Genomic DNA, 14,181 nt, shown 5'->3' on the forward strand with positions numbered 1-14,181 from the left:
GGGACACTGGCTGCAGTTGGGGCTGGTCATGCAGCTACTCCATTTGCAATGCTAGCAGAGCCTACAGCATGTCTGCTTGTCACTCTAAAGTGTTTAGGAGCCATTTTGTGCTCTCTTTACGTGCCTCCTGTCACTGTCCCTCCACTCCTTCAATTCTTTGTGTTCAGAGGCAGCATGACTCAGGACATCACACAAAAACTCCTCTTTAGTCCTTTGGGGGCACTTCTTGGCCTTTTTCAGCTCCGATAGACACTAGAACCTCAGGGTGGCATTCTGAGTTCAGTTCTATCAAGGCCCAATTACAACATGTTACCGAGGGTCCATTGTTAATCCTAGTCATAGCAGAGATTCTCATTTGTGTTGGGGAGCTGGAGTTTATATTCACGCATAGCCATGATGTACTGTGGGTAGGTGTAACTTGGGAGAGCACTGCCTGGGTCCCTGATAGTTAGTAATGGCCACTTATTTCCACAGGCTGTGTTGATCCTGGAAGACATGACACTGTTTGGGATGAGCAGGGAAGCAAAGGAAGGTCTTTTACTAGAATGTAGGTTTCATGGGGGAACATACATGGCTTGTCTTTGAGCAGCGATGGTCCCCTTCCCATAGCTGATAGCACAGTGGTGTGGGAATGTCAGCTTAAATGAGACAAAGACCGCATTTACTTTGCCAGCAAAATTGTGGAGACATGTGGCAGAGCAGCTGCATGGCACTTGAGGTGAGATCTGGGAGGCAGATTATCGTGAGATAAGAGATTGCCTCAGTGGTCTGTTCACAGTTGGAAGTGTCCCTGTGTTGGTAGCAACAACGGAACGAAGTCTCCTTTCTGTAACCCTCCTGATTTGTCCTTTTCATATTTGTTCATTTTTTTAAATTGTATCCTTTGGTATATATGGTTGTGACTACTTTCTTCCACTATTTGATCTGAGGAAGTGGGTCTGGCCCACGAAAGCTCATCATCTAATAAACCATCTTGTTAGTCTTTAAAGTGCTACATTGTCCTGCATTTTGCTTCCTCCTTCTCTTGGCAACTCATTTGAGAGCTTCCCTCTCCGAGGGCTGTGACTGGTTTGCTGCATCCGAGGTACAAAATCATTTCTGTCTGCAAGCCTCTGTGGATGCCAAATCCTCCTCAGGCTCAGGACTCTCCTGTCCCTCAGTACACTTGTCCATGACTTCTTCCTCCTGTCTCAGTCCGCTGTCAGATGGCCCCTGAGCCCCCAAATTATCCACAGCAGTCTCCAGAGTAGAAGTGGGGTCACCTCCAAGTATATCATCCAACTCTCTATAGAACCTGCTGGTAGTGGCTGTGGCACTGGGTTGGCAGTTTGCTTCCCGCACCTTGTGTTAGGCACTTCTCAGCTCCTTCACATTGACTTTGCACTGCAGCATGTCCTGGTGATGACTCCTTTTGATCATGCATCATGAGATCTGCTCATAGGTATCATAGTTCCTAGGTCTGAAGCACAGCTGTGATTTGACTGCCTTCTCTCCCCAAACACTGATGAGGTCCAGCACCACGGCATGGCTCCAAACAGGAGATCTCCTGGTGCATGGAGCAGGCATGGCCAGCTGGAAAGATGTGCTGAAACACACCACATGCTACTGAGAAAACAGGAAAGAGACTTTCAAATTTCAAAAAGAAGGCAAAGGGAGTGTCTGAGGGCTGGTCACCTGAGAGCAGGGTACTAGAGTTCAAACTAGGGTTGCTAATTGGCACTTAATCAGCTAATTAAGTAGTCAATAGAATTTTCACCAACTACTCCATTAGTCGATAAGGGGGGAAACTACAGAACCACAGCAGGGTTAGCTCCTGGTCCTGGGAGCTAACCCCTCTGTAGCTCTGTCATTTAAATGTATTAAGAGCCTAGTCTCCCCTCCTCCCCCCCGTACTGGCTCCTGCTCCCCCCTCCCCCACAGTTTCTCTGATAGAGGCAGCAATGGGTGGGGAAGCAACTAGTCACGTCACTACTTGACTACCCGATAAGCATATGCTTATTAGGTAATCGACTAGTCGACTCTTCACTTACATCCCTAGTTGAAACAGGTGACCAGAGAGGCATGAACAGGCCTGCTTGTGGGAAAGGTGTCAGAGGGAAGTCATGATGCAGTGCGACACGACAGTGTATTCAGAGTGCAGCAAGCACTATGCTTCTCAGTCAGGTGGTTTACCAAGAGTGCACTAAGTGCCTTACCTTTGTAAAGAATTATTTGCATCCAGGGCTGGCGATAGACATCACTGGGTCCTGGGAAATGTGGGGAGGAGCTTGGCTCTGTGTCCCCCGGAAGCGGTGGGATCTTGGGTAGAAGGGATGGGGCGAGGGCTGCACCTCTTGCACCCAGCCCTCAGCTTCACCCAGACAGTGCTTGTGAGACTCCAGAGGTGATTTAAAGGGTCCAGAATTCCAACCACCTTGGTAATGGTAGTGGCGGCAGCGGCCTAGAGCCCTGGGCTCTTTTAAATCGCAGACCCTAGGGCAATTGCCTCCCTTTTGTCCCTCTCCATGGGCATCCCAGTTTGCATAATTATTATTTAAAGTGTATTTCATTTTAATAATTACTACATAAACATTTCTAATTGATACATACCTATATGTCAATACATATAAATTCTATGTCCAATTATATTCCAGAATAGGCATCTAATGGAAAAAAATTAATTGTATTATTTTCTCAATTGTTTTATAGATACCTTAAGCTGGTAACCTGAGGCATTTTTGTCCTGAAAAGGAAAAACACAAATATTTAGAGTAACGATATGTGAAAAATTATAGATACGTAGAGAAAACATCTCTGAGTTGTAAAATATGGCTATGATCTGTCTTTAAAAGCATTCATTGCTGAAAAATTCTGCTCTATACTGACTGCATGCATCTGCTATTTCTCACTAATCTAGTCATATCCTTTGTCTGCTGAGACTATTCAGTGGCAGGGTTTAGAGAAAGTCACATTTCTCAGCATTTGATTGCTAGACAAACTGAAGTGTTTTTGTGAATCTCTTAGTAAAAGCAATGTTTCCAATTATGGTTTTGTTTATCTGTTTGTTTGCTAATCAGGTATTCAAAAGGGAGTTTCATATATGAATTTAATAAAATGTTTGCTGTCTTTTGTCTCTCTAAGCCACTAAAAGGTACCATTACTTTGCAAATCCTTTTACTTTGCAAATCCTTATATTTATATATTTTTTCCTCGACTTCTAATTAACTGGAAAATGAGGCATGTTTCCTCAAAGAAACACCAGAGGGAATTTTATACTTTGTGTTTTGATTCACATTTTTATGTTTTTGTGGGAATAGATTTTATTTCCCTGGGGATTTGTTTAAAGCTTGATTATAAAATGAAGCTTGCTTCATCCAGAGGGGCATTTTTCTATTGGCATTCCACTGTGATTAGTTTTTTTCTATTATTGATACAGCTAACTATTTTAACAGGGAGTCCCACAATTAAATCTGTTTAGGAAAGTGAAGGGGCATAGTGTGTTGTCTTTTTTTTTTTAAGCTTCTCACATGAATTTTATAAATCTTATATTTCAGGAATTTTAAATTGGAAGTTTTATACTGACTGGAAACCAGAGTTGAGCAAATAACTTATAATATATAATAGTATTGAATAATTTATTTTATTTTATTTAGGCTCCTTTTCCTGCTCAAAGAACAGATTGTGATTTTCCTGAAAGTTTGTTACAGGAAAAATTCATCCTTATATATAGGTCTTTTACTGGACCCTTGCATGAGGGTGAATTTCACCACAGCAGCATTTATTGAATAATTTTTGGAGGGGGATTCTTTTAAATGTATGACTGTTAATGAACAATTGAGTAGTATTTGAAAATTCATATTAATTACTCCTCCTTTGGTTGGGTAATTGTGAATGGTCACCTAGGTCACATGCATTTTTGTTTCCAGTTCTCTGTCCAAGTGAGTACAGCCCTTCTCTGTACAAATATATGACATGTTTTGTTGTTGCAAACTCTAGTATATGACACTGCAATTCACTTTTCACAGAGAATGATGTCAACAAAGTGTGTACCCGGAGTATTTCCTAGAAAGTAAATATATAAAATGTGGAAACAAATGTCATTTAAAAATTGAGTGAATATTCATGAAACATTTTTATAGAGTAAACCCAACTCTAGGTACAACACTCATTTATAAAACTCAAAGCAAAGGGAAGATTTTGCTGTCGGCAAGGTCAATGCTAATATTGTGATCTAATGGAAAAATACTGAGTTTAAACATTTTCCAAGTATTTAGAAACATTCGTTTGTCATTCTTTCAAATTCAAGTCAATGGGAGTTTAAGTCAATAAGGCCTATTCTAAAAGATAATCATGGCTTCCAAGGTATAGAGAACTTTTGTTCCAATTTACTTCCCCATTTTATGTATCATGGATATAGAGCCTAAATAAATATCTATTCCAGTGTGCTAGTTGTTTTCCAGAGTTCTACTAACAGTACATCAATAAATATCATGGATAATATTTCTAAAATTTAGAGTTGAAAACACATTGCCTCACTTGATTAAATTATGCAGTTAGAGCAGTATCTCTTGTGTTATTTACTGGGATTAAATATGCAATTGTTTTATACTGGCCCTAAAAGATTTGCTTTTCAATGTACAGGCAGTCCCCGGGTTACGTACAAGATAGGGACTGTAGGTTTGTTCTTAAGTTGAATCTGTATGTAAGTCGGAACTGGCATCCAGATTCAGCTGCTGAATCTGGACCCCAGATCTGACTTACATACAGATTCAACTTAAGAACCCCAGGCGTCCCCAAGTCAGCTGCTGCTGAAACTGATCAGCAGCTGATTCCAGGAAGCCTGGGGCAGAGCAACTCTGCCTCGGGATTCCTGTCGTCAGCTGCTGGTCAGTTTCAGCAGCGGCTAACTTGGGGACGCCTGGGGTAGAGCAGCTCGGGTGCTGCTGGGTTGGTCCAGTAGCGCGGCCGCTCCTCGGCGCTACTGGACCAACCCAGCAGCACCCCATCTGCTCTGCCCCAGGTGTCCTGATTCAGCCACTGCTGAAACTGATTCAGCCACTGCTGATCAGGACTCCTGAATCAGGACTCCTGGGGCAGAGCAGCTGAGGTGCTGCCAGGTTGGTCCAGTAGCACCAAGGAGCGGTGCTGCGGGACGAACCGGCAGCACCCCACCTGCTCTACCACAGGCCCCGGGCTTTGCTCCACATCTCCCTGGTCTTCTGGGGGGGGCACTAGCTGCGTCACCCTCCGGGGTGAGAAAAGCTGCTCCCCGTCTCCCTGGTCTGCTGCGGGAGGCAGCAGACCAGGGAGACGCAAAGCAAAGCGGCGGAGGACCCGGGCCAGACCGCGGCGCTTCCAGATCAGCGCCGCGGTCCGGCCCGGGTCCTCCGGCTTTGCTCAGCTTCTCCCTGGTCTGCAGACCAGGGAGACGCTGAGCAAAGCGGCACAGGACCCGGGGCCAGACCTGCGGCCGCTTCCAGATCAGCGGCCGCGGGTCCGGCCGCGGGTCCTGCGCCGCTTTGCTCAGCATCTCCCTGGTCTGCTGCCTCCCGCAGCAGACCAGGGAGACGGGGAGCAGCTTTTCTCACCCCGGAGGAGGCGGGCGGCGGGACCAGGCGTCCCGCCGCTCGAGTCCTCCGGGGCAAGAAAATCCCCGTTCGAAACTGCGGATCAGACATAAGTCGGCTCCGCGTAACTCGGGGACTACCTGTTCTGCAAACCTTTTGCATTATAATACATAGTTGAAATTGAGATGAGGAAGCTGGAGGTTTGTACTAAGGTTCAGGACAACTGGGATGTTTGGAACCTCAGAAGGCTCCAGAAAGCGGGTTGGGATTTTAGCACCAAAAAGGTGGCAGAAGCTTTTGCTAGACTGCATCTCCTTTGCACCACTGTGATTACTGGCAGAGGTAACTTAAATTCCCCACCCTGACAGCAATCTCTCAGTTCTTGCCACTGCATATCTTTTTGTCACTGATTATTATTTGTATTCCTGTAGCATCTAGGGACCCCAACTGAGATTGTACTTTGCCCAAATAATGAGTAAGAGAATGTACCTGCCCCAAAGAGCTTACAGTCAAATTAGACAAGAATAAAGAAATGGGGGAGGGAGGAAAAGAGAGAGAGTTTATGAGGTGTATTTCTTTTATCACATTCTCTAGCTATTTGAAAGAACAAATGTATCCATCTGGCTTATTAAGCATTGAAAGAAGACTCAGATCACAAAATAACATTTTAAAATAATAAATAGGGCAATGCTCTTAATTTCATTTTTTTTTTTAGTTTCTCTGCCATCAGTAGCTCTGTACAAAGAAACCTGATCTCCAGATGAAGAAAGCTAGATAAGGCTGTCTTTTTGGAGTTTGTCAGAATTATCTCCTTCAGCTGGCTAGAAGGGAAGCATCAGTCAGGAAGAGTGATATGAAGTGTAACATCTCTTTGGCACTAAAAATACCACTTCCAACAATCACTCAGCCTTTTTTATCCTGTAGGTGGAAAAAAAGAAATCAACCGTAAGAAATATGTCATTCATATTTTTTCTTGTACCATTAATTATCTCCTACTTCTAAAGTTCTGTCTCAAATATAATACTGTAAAACTTGTCTTAAGTGACTAGTTAAGAGATTGGCCTATTTTTGGCAGTCTTTGTAGGTGGGATTTTAAATAAGTAGAAATGTAATTGGAACATGGAAGAACAAATTGAAGGAGTCTCTTAAGGTAGGATTTTGGGTATTCAGGTTGTCAGAGATGGTAGGCCAGGGGTTTCTTCTATAGATGTCAATGTGGTAATAATAAAATTGTATACTTTTATATGGTGTCTTTTCTATGCTCTACAAACACAATTAATGTAATAGCACAACGCACACTGCGGTAAATAGGTATTATCTCTATTTTACATATGAAGAAAGAGAAGAACTTCTAATATCTCTTATAGCTAGAGCTGGTTGAAACATTTAGAGCAGAAAGGTTTCCTGTACTTAGCCTCCCACTTTCACTGAAATTGAATTTTTTTGATGGGGAAAATGTCAATTCCAAAGGAAAAAAATTTGCCCCTTACCCTGGAAAGTTTTAAAAAAACATTTTGAAAAGCAGGGCTGATTTTCATTTCAATTAAAATAATTGTATTTTAGTTTTCAATTTAAATGAGTGAAACGGAATGACAGGTTAAAATTACAATTCAAAACAAAATCTTTCATTTGAAAAAAATTGAAATGAAGATTTTGTTTGGAATTTCAATAAACACTTGGGTTTTCTGACCAGCTCTGTTTACTACAGGCTATACATATTGGCTAAATTATTTCTATTCCAGTGTGCAAGTTTGTTTCCCACAGTTCTAACACAGTACATCCTCACACTGGATATGTTCCTTTTGAGACTTGCCTTAATCAGTTGTTAACTTAAACCAAAAGAAACAAATCTCATTCTAAGCTTTCTCCTGAGCTTGGTTTCTCTGAAGATTTCTCTTCCTCCACAGTAGTCATTTGTACCTTACCCTAGTTTTCTCAGTCTGAGTTTTCACTTTCTGTCCTGGAATTAATGGCACTCAGTCTGGCTGCCAGTGACTTAATACCAGGAGATATAATTTTGCATTTCTATACAGGATCTTAGGACTTCATACTTATATGAGCTATTTGCTCAAACCTGAGGGAAGGAAGAAAAGGGTGGAAAAACAAACAACTTCACTATTTTTATGCAGATTCAGAAACTATTCTGCATACTATTCAGAACTATTCAGAAACTATTCATCACTGTTATGAAAGTTTTATGCCTGTGTAACTCAGTTCCAATGGAGTGACACTAGTATAAAACCGGCTTAATGAGGAATCAGATTTGTGAAGTTTTAAAAGATGGTGCCAAATTAATTTTCACATGTATTTCTTATTTTATTGATGTACAGCAATATTTCTCTTTTAGATCCTGATCTGAGGGAAATGGTTAACATTTTCCATTATATTATGTGAACAAAACAGAAGAAAAATCAGACTTGTTACAGATTAAATTATATGTATGTCTCCTTCTACTCCAACTCTTTGTTTATGGGCACAACATCCTCCCTGGAGTATGAAAAATCCATATAATGTTCCTAAGTGCTGCATTTTGCATTTAAATTTCAGACATAGCTCATGTCAATGAAAAAACACACTACAAACACACAGCTTCAGACAATGCCCTTGTGACTACTGTGGCATAGATAAATTATGTTCAAAAGATTTTCTTCAGACTCAACTATTTCTATTGGTTTAATGTAGCTCATAAGCAGATCTTTGGTGATATGAGTGCAACTTACACTCTTGGGGAACATTAAAAATTCTGCACACTATTTTAAAATTCTGCATATTTATTTGTAAAATGTATCAGATATAATCATTCCAATTTCAATTATTTTTGATCATTATTTCAAATGACATGCCAGCAAGTATGTCTGTAACAATACAGATAAGAGATTCAGGAATTTTTGACAAATAGATTTCTTACTAAGCATCTGAATAATAGTTAATTTAAACAACGATACAGAACTGTATTTCCTGTTATGACCCATCTGATCTTTCTTATGACCCTGGGCATAAAGGGAATGAGAAGGAAGGAGTAAAGATGTTGGCTTCTGTCCTGCAGACATGCACCCAAGAGAGAGCTTTTGTCTGTGCTCTTGTGAAATCTTCTTGGCATGTGCTGTGTTGTTTAGATGCAGGGATCTATCATCAAGTGATCCTACCTATAAAGCAATTCACTGGCCACCACAGGTTTAATGAACCACTCACTGTGATCCTGAGACCTCCTGTTGAGCATATCTGCCTCTATGTTCTGCTCCTCAGCCAAATAAAAAGTTACTGTGGTTCTGTTTGCACCATATCCATAGTTTTCTTACTGTTACAGGTAAGAGTTAGGAATGTATTCTTCTCTGCATGCAGGTTTAGTACATGGCCAGGGTACTGTCTGCAAGTACAGGTACTACATGATGCCGCAGTGATGAGCAAAAGGCCTTGAGGTCATATGGAATCTGGACTCCCAGCTGAGCTCCGCAGACCTGCGAGTTGCAGTGAACTAGTCTGGACCACCGGGACCCCAGTGGGATGAACTGGCACTGGACTCTGTGAGCACCCAGCCAGAAAGTCAGGTACCAGCTGAGGGGGAGATGGGAAGTGGCCCAGGAGTTAGTGGGGGCTGGTAAAGGCCCCAAGGCCAGCGAGTTTCGGGCTGGAGCCCCTTGCTGAGCCCATAGCAGCCTGCACTGCTGCTCCTAGGGCCATGGGCTGGGGTGCAGTGGAATGGGTGGGCCTGCGCCCCCCCCCGCCACTCACCTACAGGATGGCAGTCTCCCGCCTCACCACTGCCACAGGCGATTAGCTTGCAGCGCCCCGAACCAAGGGCTTGGCCCACTTATAAACTGACTGTTTGGTTGTTGCCACGCCCTGAACAAAGGGCCTGGCCTGGATATCAACTGATTGTGTCCATTTGCTGACACGCCCCGATCCAGGTCCTGGTCTGCCTGTAAAACTGACTCTGAGGTGCCTGTGGCCATGCCCTGAACCTGGGCTTGGCATATCCCCAGACAGGAGCTTTGTGGACTTGCACCCACCCTGAATCAGGGCTGGGCCTGGATAGATACAAAGACTTGGTTGAGGGCTGCCCGCCTGAAGGAAGTTCAGGCATAGACTGGTGACACGGGAGCTTGGCGTAAAGGGGACCATACAGTGGGGCAGAGTGGCTGCCCACTGACACGGAGGTGGAGGAACCTCTCCGGGAAGCCAAGCCAACTACACTTGGGCAAATGCTCAATAGCTTTCAGTGCTAAAGAAGGCTATCAACCAGGCTATACAGTACTAGACATGCTGGGCTACAAAAAAAAGATAGTGAGGTGGTCTTGGCTGCATTTCATTAAACTTGTTGACTCTGAAATCCTTGACTTTCTTCCACCACAATTGAATGAGGCAGCCTCTTCTCTCCTACTGCCTGACTTAATGTAGGTACAGTTGAGAATAGATCTGTTGAACCTCAGAAGAGGCAATGTAAAGTCATCTTCACTTTCCTTCCTGAATAGCAAATCAGTTGATTGTGTAATGCTCACGTATTTTCCTTGGGTGGAGCTTTTTGTTTTGAGAGAGTTTGATATTGATCAATTTATGTCATGTCACTAAGTATCTCTTTATTATGGTACAGTCTGAGTATTTGCTTTAGGTCTATATTATAAACGTAAAATACATTAAGTATAAAAATAAATTTCCCATTCACTTTGATTTATAAGCTGGTATTTGTCAATTCTACTTGGATCACATGGGGCCTTTAGACAATTACATTTTGGTGTCTGGAAGGTTATTTCTTCAGTCTTGCCATTTGAGACCTAGCATGAGTAAAGGTACATAGATTTTTTCGGACATAAAATTTCACTAAGGTGACCTTTACAATAGTATTTTAATGTCAGGAGCATACGAATCTCACTAAATGTGACATTTAAAATCTCCAAACATAAATTTAGCTAGGAAGGATTATTTATCCAGGATTTGGTACTGCTCAATTTCAATTCTATTTTTCATTAAAATCTTTCCTTTCAATAATTATTTACATATACACCTATTTCTGATCTTCAGACCTTATACTTTCAAATAGTGGCTTAAAAACATTCATATAAAACCAACCATGAATGTATTTTTCCTAATGATGTGTCTTAATCAAACTTTAATTTGATTATTGCCTTCAGCTTTACAATGAGGTGTAAAAGGTGTGAACTGATTTTGCTACCCTGTTCACCTCCATGAACCCATCCAATCCTATTATTCATTTTTACATACATGTTTTAAAATGGTTGAGAGCTAGTTGTAGCTAAACAGAGTTTAATATGATATGGCCTGTGGGTCATGGCTCTTCTTACATACCATTGTCCCCTCCACATGGGCTGTACAGAGGTGATAGTACACCAGTTCAGCTACAATCAAGTTTATGTTTAAAATATCTCTAAAAATATCTCCCTCATTTCCTCCATCTACCAAGAAACAAATGAAAGGGGGGGGGGGGGGGGGGGAGTGGCAGCAAATCCTAGGGACCTGAGCCTGCAAAGGGATTCATGATAGCAGAACCTTATCCCCATCCACAATCCCATAGATTTCCAAGGGATTCTGTGCAGCTGTAAGTATCTGGCCACCCGTGTTATTAATGGTTCCATCCAGGGGTGCACAAGCCTTAGTGAGAATTGTGTGACATTAGCTTTAACCTTGTTCTATGTAACCAATGATTTGTGTCCACACAAAAAGTTAACCAAATCACTTAAAAGAAATCACACCTTTCATTAAATCAGGACAACTTCGTGTGTGGATCAGGGCTTAGAACAATTCTGATTTCTTCCTTCAGACGAGACTAGTGGCAGATAGCCAGCTCTTCCTTCTTTGCAAGTTGTAAAGAGCACCAAAAAGTTGGAGGTGTATCTAGACTACAGGGTTTTGTCAACAGAAGTGGGCTTCTCAACAAAACTATACCTGCTTCCACACTTCCGCTGCGTTCTGTCGACAGAACGCGGCAGTTGTCGTCGATGGCGGTAAACCTCATTCTGCGAGGGATAACGCCTTTTTTCGATAGTACTCCGTTGAAAAAAGGCACTATTGCATGCAAACTGTGCTTTTTCAAAATAGAGCATCTAGACTCTTTCAAAAAAGCAGCTTGCTTTGTTGACAGTACTGGTTGTAGTCTAGACGCTCTTTTGACAGAGGCTTTGTCGACAAAGCCTCTGTCGAAAAAAAGGCGTGCAGTCAAGACGTACCCTTGGTGTTAGGGTTCTAGTCCATGTATCATAAAGGCATGTGGGGAACAGTCCAGTAGCTATTGACTGTATTAATAAAAAAACAAAAAAACAGATTTTGTATTAATAGGATTTTTCAAAGTTACAGATTTGTATTTTAAAATAAACTTATTTAAAATTAAATTTGAATGACAGCCTATGTTAAAATCTAAACATACTTTAATCTATTAAAAATCATTTAATTAAAAATTATGTAGTATGTTTGCTGCCCAAGTTTTAAAGAAAGTCTGAGTGCTTAAAGCTGCTAGCCAATAGCTAAGCACCAGAATTTCTTGAAGCAGAAACAGTAGCCTCTATGGCAAGTGCACATAGAATATTTTATACCTTTCAGTTTATGTAACTAATTCAGTCCAATAAGTAGTTCATTAAAAAAACCTTGGCTTTCTCTTCAATCTAAAAAAGCCTCCCTTTAAAATGCTAGTTGTTTATATTCCTATCCAAGTAGGGCTTGACACAAATCCTAAGTAAAAAATTAATCTAGTAAGAAATGTGGTGTTCACCATTTTCTAACACAATAAAATATAAAAATTAAGAATCTGAAGAGATGTAAGTTGACTATATAATTGCTTAAATAAATGTGTGTAAGTATAGTGTCTCCTCCAGGTTAGCAAAAAAGAAGCTTCAAAAATAGCATAAAGATTATGTTTAGTTGCAAATTCGCATGCTTTAATAGTTAGCAACCAATTAGCTAAAAAGTAAAAATGCAAAACATGTTTAAAATTGATTATTTAAATCAAGCTTTCCTGCTTGCTGAATTAAATCATGGATTAAAATGATGTTTAAAATTTTTTTGATTTAAATGAATCCATCGTAATGATTAATATAGCTGAAACAGTAAGCAAGATTACTATAAAATCTATTTCAGATATTTATCAGTTAATGAGGGAGTGCTGCTATTATTAAAACTAACTAATTTGCATATGTAGACTATTTACTTACTAATGACTAGTGTTTCAATCACAGCATGTTGCAGTGATGCCTTTCTTGTACCACCTTGCGATAAGGAACACTGTGTTTATTGATGAACCCAGGCAGAATGAGAGAATTACAGACCAAGCATCCTCATTTTAATACTAAAACTAATTAGAGTCTTAATTGTCTGATTAAGGATTAGACAGTGGGCTAAGTAAAACCTGATAAGTCAAAGTCAATAAGGTTTCTTTCTGCAAAGGAAATTTATACCTCTAAAGTTAATTTGAAAAAGTTAATACTTTACTTGGTAAAGGTGATAAGTTTACCTTTTTTAATTAAAAAACCTACCATTGATAATGTCACTCAGAAAAGACTGTTAAGGACAATAAATAACCACAATCTAAGGGTCAAAGTGCTGTCATTGATTAAAAACATACTAAGAAATATGCAACAAAAAGTTATAAAAGAATCTCTGTTCCTCCAAGCAGAGAAAAAGTTAATAAAATTCCAATAGTCCGGCACTCCTGATAGTCCGGCATCAAAATGGCAAGAGCCTAGTGAGTGAGCTTCGGCAAAAAATGAGTCACAAGGTAACAGCGGCAGCAGCTGAACTGAGCAAAAAGGGTAAAAAAAGGCTTAAAAAACTAAAACATTATAGTATACTATATACAGTATGTACAATAAAAAGGGTTTAGCACACTTTATATACAGTATATATAACCATCTTATAGTACCTCCTGATAGTCCGGCATATCTGATAAACCGGCATCACCCAAGATCCGTAGGTTCCGGATTATCGGAAGTCTACTGTAGTTGGGACTTGAGGTATTGTTGCAATACTCCTGTGATAAAGTAAAAAACCTGCGGGCTGAATAAAGGAAGTTCAAACTTCTAATAAAAGGTTAATAGCACACCACTCCTGACTAATTCAAACAAAGTAAACTAACATAAGTAAAGGTATGTTCATGTTTCTAAAAGGAATAAAGGGGATTTCCAAAAAAGTCTGGGAAACAAAAATCCTTAGAGTAACGAAAAATGTATTTCCTCTAATGTATTGCTTCACTTAAGACAATGTAGGCAGCAGATTTAGATGTTTAAAATTGCAATATAGAAAAAGGAATATGTTGCATAGCTATACAGATAGCTAGCCCCATAATCAAGTAGCATAAGGAATACTGTAGTTGCTCTTGGAGTCTGCAGAATGGCTTTTTACTGACTTAGAATGATCGGATTCAGTGTGTTCCAATTTGGGAGACATACCAGAAATGCCCCTCCCTCCAATTTGATTTACCTTGTAAAATATACAGCATTTCAAAATCTTCAAAAATAGAGGCTTATGTTTGTTTGTGCTCTGGTATACCAAATTGGATCACATCTTAGATGCAGTCCAAATTATTATTGTTCTGGGTCCCATACACAAGGCTGGTAGAACAAAAATATCTCAAAGAATAAGAGAAAACTTGAGGGGATGAATCAGCAAATTGCTAATGGGAATTCAGTTA

The 14,181-nt window shown here is 40.6% G+C and overlaps 1 protein-coding gene across 1 annotated transcript in view; it reads left to right on the forward strand.

The window, feature by feature from the left end:
• GALR1 (galanin receptor 1) overlaps positions 1 to 14,181 on the forward strand; it is a 147,726-nt gene that overhangs the window by 85,333 nt on the left and 48,212 nt on the right. The gene's annotated exons all lie outside the window — the stretch shown is intronic.

This window comes from Pelodiscus sinensis, chromosome 2 (assembly GCF_049634645.1).
Source record: "Pelodiscus sinensis isolate JC-2024 chromosome 2, ASM4963464v1, whole genome shotgun sequence".
NCBI classification, from domain to species: Eukaryota; Metazoa; Chordata; order Testudines; family Trionychidae; genus Pelodiscus; species Pelodiscus sinensis.